Below are 8,698 nucleotides of genomic sequence, written 5' to 3'. Positions count from 1 at the left end.
GGGAGGTTGGGGCAACCTGAGGGTTTTGAAGGGTCAGGGGTGGGAGGGTGGGGGAACAGGTGGTGGGTAATGGGGAGGGCACGTTTTGCATGGAGCACTGGGTGTTGTGCAAAAAGAATGAATACTGTTACGCTGAAAAAATAAATAAAATGGAAAAAAAAAAAGAATACCAAGTAGTCCAGAAAGGGTAAAATTATGTAAAATGTATATTTTATGAAAAAATAACATCATGTTCTAAGAAAAAATAAAAGAATATGAAAATACTAATTGGCTAAGATATGTGTACCCTATGTTTATGGCAGCATTATTTATTATATCTAAATTATGGAAGCAATCCAAGTATTCATCAATAGATGAACGGCTAAAGAAGTGGGAGAATATATATGTGTGTGTGTATATATATATATAGATAGATATAGATATAGATATAGATATAGATTACATTATGTATCTATATCTATATATTACATTATATATCTATATATATAATATAATACTCAGCCATAAAAAGAATGAAATCTTGCCACTTACAACAACATGAAGGAATCTAAAAAGTAAAATGTTAAGTGAAATAAGTCAGAGAAAGACAAATACATGAATTCATTTGTATGTAGAGTTTAAGAAATGAAACAAATGATCAAAGAAAATGAGACAAACCAAAAAAAAATGACTTTTAATATAGAACAAACTGAAGGTTACCAGAAGGAAGGTGGGTGGAGGATGGGTGGAATTGGTGACCAGGACTAAGAGTACAGTTATCACGATGAGCACTGAGTAATGCATAGAATTGTTAAGTCATTTTATTATACACCTGAAACTAATATAACACTGTATGTTAAATATACTGGAATTCTTTAAAATGTAATTTTAAAAACCAACTATGATTAATATGCTAAGGGCTCCAGTACATAAATTAGACAGCATACAAGAACAGAGAGGCAGAGAGATGGAAATCCTAAGGAAAAAAACAATGCCAAAGATAGTAACAGTGCCAGAAACAAAGAGTGACTTGTTGGGCTCATTAACAGACTGGACATGCAAAAGATCTTGGAGCTTGAGGATGTATAAATAAAAACCTCTAAGAGTAAAAAATATGGGAATAAAGAATGAAAAACTGAACAGAATATCCAAGAATGTGGGACAACTATAAAAGATGTAACATATGTGCAATGGGAATACCAAAGGATAAGAGAGAAAGGAGTAGAAATGAAACTGAAGCAATAATGACTGAGAACTTCTCCAAATTAATGTCACACATCAAACTGCATATCCAGGAAGCTTAGAAAACAAGCAGGATAAATACAAACCCAAAGCAAAACAAACCAAACAAAAAAACCTCATACACATGGCAACCACTAAAAATAGCTAAAAGAAAATATAGTTAATATGTTAAGAAAAGAGATAACTTGGAACAAAAGAAAAATGCTTAATTAAAAACAACATGACAGAAAAAGAGGGGAAGACAAAAATAGAAAAAATTGGGGTGACAGATAGAAAATAGTAACATGATAAATATTAATCCAATTATGTCAGTAATCACCTTGAATGTCAATCATCTAAATATGACAGTAAAAAAATCATCAGAATGGATTAAAAAAAACCCAACTCTATGTAGTCTGTAAGAAAACAACTTTATTTATTTACTTATTTATCTTAAAAAATTTTTAGGTATTTATTTGACAGAGAGAGACACAGCGAGAGAGGGAACACAAGCAGGGGGAGTGGGAGAGGGAGAAGCAGGCCTCCTGCTGAGCAGAGAGCCCCATGCGGGGCTGGATCCCAAGACCCCAGGACCACGACCTGAACAGAAGGCAGATACCCAACCACTGAGCCACCCAGGGGCCTGTGGCTCAGTGGATTAAGCCGCTGCCTTCGGCTCGGGTCATGATCTCAGGGTCCTGGGATCAAGCCCCGCATTGGGCTCTCTGCTCCGCAGGGAGCCTGCTTCCTCCTCTCTCTCTGCCTGCCTCTCTGCCTACTTGTGATCTTTCTCTCTGTCAAATAAATAAATAAAATCTTAAAAAAAAAAAGAAAACAACTTTAAAACATAAAGACATACATAAATTAAAAGTAAGTTAATAAAGAAATATTTAATGCTAATATTGATCAGAAGGAAATGAAGATTATAATACTAATATTAGACTGAACAAACATGGAAGCAAGGGAAGTCAGTCTCCAAGGAAACATAACAGTTCTTAGTGTGTGTGAACTTAATAAACAATCATCAAAATATATGAGGCCAAAATTTATGAGGCAAAAACTGGTAGAAGTACTAAGAGAAATAGATGAATACATTATCTATATTTGGAGACTTCAGCACCCCTTTATCAGAAATGGATAGATCTAGCAGGCAGAAAATCAGTAAGGACACAAATGAAATCAACATTGCTATTAATCACCTGGCTATAATGGACATCCATAGACTATTTCATCTAACAGCAGACAGACATTCTTCTCAAGCTCATATGGAACATTAATCGAGATAGACCACATGCTGGACCAAATACAAACCATGACCAAATGGGATTTATTACAGGTATGCAAGATTGGTTTACCATCTGAAAATCAATTAATGTAATACTTCACAGCAACAGGCTAAATAAAATCACATGATCATATCAAATCATATCAATAGATGCAAAAAAAAGTATTTGACAAAATCCAATACCCATTCATGATAAAAACTCCCTGTAAACTAGGAATAGAGGGGAATTTCCTCAACCTGGTAAAGAATATCTATTAAAAAAACTCCACAGCTAACATTATACTTAATGATGAGAAAATAGAAGCTTTCCCATTAAGATCAGGAATAAAGCAGGGATGTCTCTCTCACCATTCTTTTTCAATACTGCAGTAGAAGTATTAGCTAATGCAGTATAATAATGAAAGGAAATTAAAAGTATATAGACAGGGAAGGAAGAAATAAAAATGTCTTGTTTGGCATTATTATCTATGTAAAAAATCCAAATGAATCCATAAAAATATTCTGGAACTAATAAATGATTATTGTAAGGTTTTAAGATATAATATTGATGTACATAAGTCAATAGCTTTCCTATATACCAGCAGCAATTAACAGGTGAAATTTGAAACTGAAAATGTAACATCATTTATATTAGAAATGTCAAAAATGAAATATTTAGATATAAATGTATGAAAAGTACAAATTCTACATGAAGAAACAAAAAAATCTGATGAATCAAAGATGAAATAAAATTAATTTCTGGTCTATCTATGAAAGATATTTTTGAGAGAATGAAGAAAGAAACTATAGATTTAGAGAAAATATTTATAAAAGATATACCTGATAAAGAGCTATTATTCAAAATATATAAAGAACTCTTTTTTTAAAAAATCTGAAAACTCAAGAGGATAATAACCAAAAAAAAAAAAAAAAAAAAGGCACCTGGGTGGCTCAGTGGATTAAGTCTGCCTTCGGCTCAGGTCATGATCTCCGGGTCCTGGGATTGGGATTGAGTTCCATATCTGGCTCTCTGCTCAGCAGGGAGCCTGCTTCCTCCTCTCTCTCTCTCTGCCTGCCTTTCTGCCTACTTGTGATCTCTCTCTGTCAAATAAATAAATAAAATCTTTAAAAAGAAAAAAAAAAGGAGAGAGACTGAAAATAAACAAATGATCTTAACAGACACCTCACCAAAGAAAAGATATAAATGGCAAATAAACATGAAAAAAAAATGCTGCACATCATATGTCATCAGAAAATGTGAATTATAACAATAAGATACCACTATACACCTATTAGAAAGGCCAAAATCTGGGACATTGACAACAGCAAAGGCTGGCAAGGCTGTGGAGCAACAGGAATTCTCATTTATTCTGGTGGGAATACAAAACAGTGGATTCACTTTGAATGACTATTTGGTGTGTTTTTTTTTTTTCTTTCAAGCTGAACATACTCTTCCCACACAACCTAGTCATTACATTACTTGATATTTACTCAAAGCATTCGGAAACTTATACCCCCACAACCCTGTTCTTAAATGTTTAGAGCAACATTATTCATAATTACCAAAACTTAGAAGCAACTAAGATGTTCTTTAGTGGGTGAATGGAGAAACTATGATACATCTAAACCATGGAATATTGTTCAGCACTATAAAGAAATGACTTATCAAGCTATGAAAAGTCACAGAGGAAAGTTAAACGCGTATTACTAAGTGAAAAAAGCCAATATGAAAAAACTATACACTGTATGATTGTAAAGATATTCTGGATAAAGCAAAATTATGGAGACAGTAAAAAAAGATCAGTGGTTGCCAGGAGTTGGGGGACAGATGAATAGGTGAATTACCAGGATTTTAGGGTAGTGAAACAATGCTGTATGATACTACAGTAGTAAATATATATCATTATACATTTGTCCAAACCCCCAGAACATACACCAAGAGTGAACCCTATTGTAAACTGTGGACTTTGGGTGGTAATGATCTGGGGTCCTCAGTTATAACCAATGTACTAATCTGGGTGGGGGGATGTTGATAATGTGGGGAGGGCAAGGAGTAGAAAGGAAATCTCTGTACCTTTCTCTCATATTTGCTTTAAACCTAAAACTGCTCTAAAAATAGTCTTTAAAAAAATTAAGAATGGCTCATATAATTGAAACACTGACTAAATGGGTCCACAACACGTTATTTTCTTTTTTGTTTGTTTTTTTTTGTTTTTGTTTTGGGTTTTTTTCCCAAAAATTTTATTGGGGGGAAACTACAAAACATTTACAATACAATGTTTACAGTCACAATTTGTAGTGAACTGATTCCCCAAAATATATTACAACTCAAGTTGACGTATCTTGTTACATTCAAAAACCTACTTCTGTCAAAGTAGTCCTGAGTACATACATACATACTGCTCCAACCGTACCTACGTACAAACTAAAGCTACTGCTCATTCATCCACTGTCCAGGAAAGCATTCCTGCCTTTCTACACACGGGAAAAAAAAATATACAAGTTTTGGAATTTTATGTAATTAAAACAAGGCATATTCATGTACTACACCATTCTTAGTACTAAGAGGTGGCCTCTTTAGATCTATATAAGAAAGTGGTAAATATCTTCTCCTTTTGTGCAGTTGAACCCATCCTACATTCAAATTCTCTCAAGCACTGAGAGAAAAATACTTTTTTGGTTGAGGAAGATTTAAGGCAAGTTCTGGCCCTTTCCAAAGGCACTGTGAGACTAACCCCCCACCTCATTATTGCTACATGTCTTTAAACGCAGAGTATGTCACAGTAGAATTGGTGGGATAAACAAAAAACAAAATTTTGCTTCTTGCTAATTTAAAAAGCTGGAATGACAAAAAGCATGCCACATTTAAGCCTGCTTGCAAAGTATGTGGTCAACTTTTTTTTCTTTAAAGTTGGATGGGCTACACCCATTATACATTCTAAGAAAACTCATAAGATATTCCTCAAACTACTTCCACAGCATCAGGATAGATTTCTGTAAAGAAATCATGCAATCTTTCAAAACAAGGAAAGAAATTAATGAAATAAATATTACATACAATCTCTTAAATTAAGATTTTTTTACTCATTTACAATAAAATAACCAAGTGAAGTTACAAAAGGCATATATTACTGTGAAAAGAACATACACTCCACATTTTGGCGATTAATAATGGCAATCATAATTTAACATAATAAAAGAATATATATCTATTGCTTTTCATCATACTTGATAAATACAGTATGAACAAAAATTTCAGTGTATACTTTTCACAAAATAATAAATAGGTTAAATAGTTTTTTTCATATTGAGTTGGGGTGCAGTGGTGTGAATCAACTCAAAACAGCTAAAAATTCAGCAGTTATTCCCCCAAATGATTAGGAACTAAGCTCTGCCCAAGGCTTCCAGAAAGAGCAGAGAAAATGGTTCTAAAATTAAACATCCACTAAGTGATGGCAAAAAAACAGTAACCAGTAGGAAACTTTGGAATGCACGTTTGTTTTTGTTTTTTTTTCCAGACATAAAGAATTTTGTGTCAAACAAAAACCTGTGGAGCGGAGGACTACAATCAAGGCATATTCCTGATAGAATATTGGATTCCAGAAGCTTAGAGGTTTAGCAAGGTGGTGGCTGGCTGTTTGTTTACACTGGTCTGAAGACAAACGACAATTAAGAACTTCTCTCACATAAGAGTTCCCACATCTGGACTGTAACTAATGCTTTTCAAGTGAAGATACGGAATGGTGGTTGGTAGCTGCTGGTGCTGGGTTGATTTTTTTTCCCCCAAAAGTCCCAAACTCTTAGGAGACCTAAAAAAGTTTTAAGTGTTTGGTATCTTGTTCTGTTCGCATCACACCTACCCTGTTGTATTTTGTTCATCAATACAAAAGTTCATTGCCTTTTTTTTTTTTTTTTTTGCTCAACAAGAATGAAACTTCATAATAATAATAAAAATAATAAATAAAAAAAAAGAGAGAAAACCGAAAGGGGAGGGGTGGGGCCCCTCCCGGCACACAAGTTCGAGTCCAAGTGCTCGGTGCCGCCCGCAGACTCTGCTCATGGCCTGTCACCCCCCAGTCCAGCGCCCCTCCCTGCCCTTAACAAGGACTCCAGGTGGCAGGGGCGCCCTCCAACAACCGACAGAACAACCTTCCCCCTTCCTCCTCCTCCTCGCTGGCGCCCTCTTGCCTCAATCGTCAGAGATGGGCAGGCAGCGGCCAGGGTCAAGGCTGGGGGACTCGGAGCCGCTGAGACTGCCCGAGCTGAGTGAGCCGCTCAAGTATCTGTCAGGGTCCGACAGCGAGTCCGGGGTGCTAGGGGACGCGTCGAAGACGGGCAAATAGGACAGGCGGCGCGGCAGCTGGAAGTTGAAGGGCGGCGAGGGCGGCGCGGTGGCACTGGCAGGGAGGGGCGCGCTGGGCGGCGCCGGGGGCTGCACGGGGGTACCTGCTGCTGCTGCTGCTGGCTGGCTGCGATAATAGGCAGCGGCCACGGAGGCGAAGTTGTGGGTCTGGATGCCAAGCGGCGTGATGAAGCTGCTCAGTTACGGGCCAAACGCAAAGGCATTGTTAGCGCTCGAGGCGGACCGGCAGGCTGCGCACCGAGCGCCGGGCGCCAGCAGGTCCTCCGCGCCCCCTGTGCGGTACAGCAACGCCGCCGAGGGCCGCAGCCCCCGCGGAGGCACAGCAAGTCCGAGCGCCTGTGGGCGTGGAGGCTGCGGAGGCGCATGAGCAGGACAGAGCCGAAGAGGAGCAGGACGAAGCGGCAGAGGAGGAGGAGGAGGCTGAGGAGCAAGAGGGTGGCGGCAGCGGTGCGCGACGTGGGCTGTTGAGCAGCAGCGGCGACTCGAGGCCCCCCGGGGGCTGGTAGTGGCCCGACGGAAAGCCTGAGAAGCTGAGGCTGTGATGCAGCTTGGGCAGCGGCTTCCGGGAGAAGCCGAGGTGCAGCGCGTCCCGCACGCTTAAGGCGCGCAGGTCCCCAGAGACGCCCCCAGACGGCGCTGGCCGCCGCTCCTCTGCGTTGTGGATGAAGTGGCAGCGCGGCCAGTAGAGGCAGAAGCTGATGGTGTAGAAGGTGTGGCACAACTCGGTCTTGTACTTGCAGTGCCGTGTCAGGCTGGGTAGCTCCTGGAAGCAGTGCGCGAACTGGCACTTCTCGCTGTAGTTGCACGTGCAGCTCTCCTGGAAGGGCCGGCACAGCTCAGTCTTGTGGAGCATCGAGTTAATCTGGGAGCCGCCACCCCCGTGCTGCTGCTGCTGCTGGTGCTGCTGCGCTGGTGCTGGTGCTGGTGCTGGTGCTGGTGCTGGTGCTGCTGCTGCTGGTGCTGGTGCTGGTGCTGGTGCTGCTGCTGCTGCTGCTGCTAGTGCAAGAGGTGCTGGTGCAAGAGGTGCTGGCTGCGCTTGCCCTTGCTGAAGGAGCGGTACTGAAATTTGTTCTCCTTGTTAAGCAGGGCCGTGCCTCCGCCCCCTGACAACTTGAGGATCCTGTAGGAGGCGGGGCCGCCCGCCGCCCAGCTGCCATAGTTGCTGCGGTTAGCCCCGCCCAGGAACTTGGGCGAGCAGCTGCTGGGCCTAGGCGCGGGGTGGGCAGAGAAAGCAGGTCCTGAAGCCCGAGCTAGGGGCAGCGGCCACGGGGGTCCCCACCGGCTTCTTGTCCAGCATGTTCAGATTGAGATTGGCCACGGATTTCTCCGTCTTGCACAGGAAGTCGATATCGTAGAAGGCAGACAGAAGTGTCATCGACATGTTTCTGGATCTTGTAATGGTCGGAGTTGCAGGCACGGAGGTCCGGAGGAGCCCTCCGGGCGGCAAGGCCGGCTGGAGCTACGACGAAGAACGGGTGACCGGCGGGGGAGGGACCGAAAGTTTGCCGGGGGACGAGACAAGAGGGAAAGGGAAGCAGCGCGGCCTGGTTTGAGGGTGCCCGGGGGTGCGGAGTGGGGGGAAAGAGGAGAGAGAAAAAAGAGCGCTCCTCCACTCCCCGGGGATGCTCGGCACGCCCCCCACCACCAACCCGTGCGGGGAGCCGGCGACAGTTCGCAGACTGCTGGACCACAGCACGTTATTTTCATTTGTCATTTCATTTGTTTTCATTAACTTTAATCTAAATAAATGAGTTGGTGCCTAAAAATAAATGTCACACCACAAGGAAAACTGGTGTGAATCTTACCAGAGCTGCCGTTATGTGAAGCTCTTAGTATTTGGTTTAGAAGTTGGAAGCAAGGTAATATGGAAG

At 41.4% G+C, this 8,698-nt stretch overlaps 1 pseudogene; it reads right to left on the bottom strand.

Moving 5' to 3' along the window:
• Positions 1-6,653: 6,653 nt before the first annotated feature.
• LOC123936039 lies at positions 6,654-8,666 on the bottom strand (annotated as a pseudogene).
• Between the last annotated feature and the right edge of the window lie 32 nt (positions 8,667-8,698).

The sequence above is a fragment of the Meles meles genome, unplaced genomic scaffold (genome assembly GCF_922984935.1).
Source record: "Meles meles unplaced genomic scaffold, mMelMel3.1 paternal haplotype, whole genome shotgun sequence".
NCBI lineage: Eukaryota > Metazoa > Chordata > Mammalia > Carnivora > Mustelidae > Meles > Meles meles.
The sequence above is the reverse complement of the archived record's forward strand: the minus strand, read 5'-3'. Positions and strand labels throughout refer to the sequence as shown.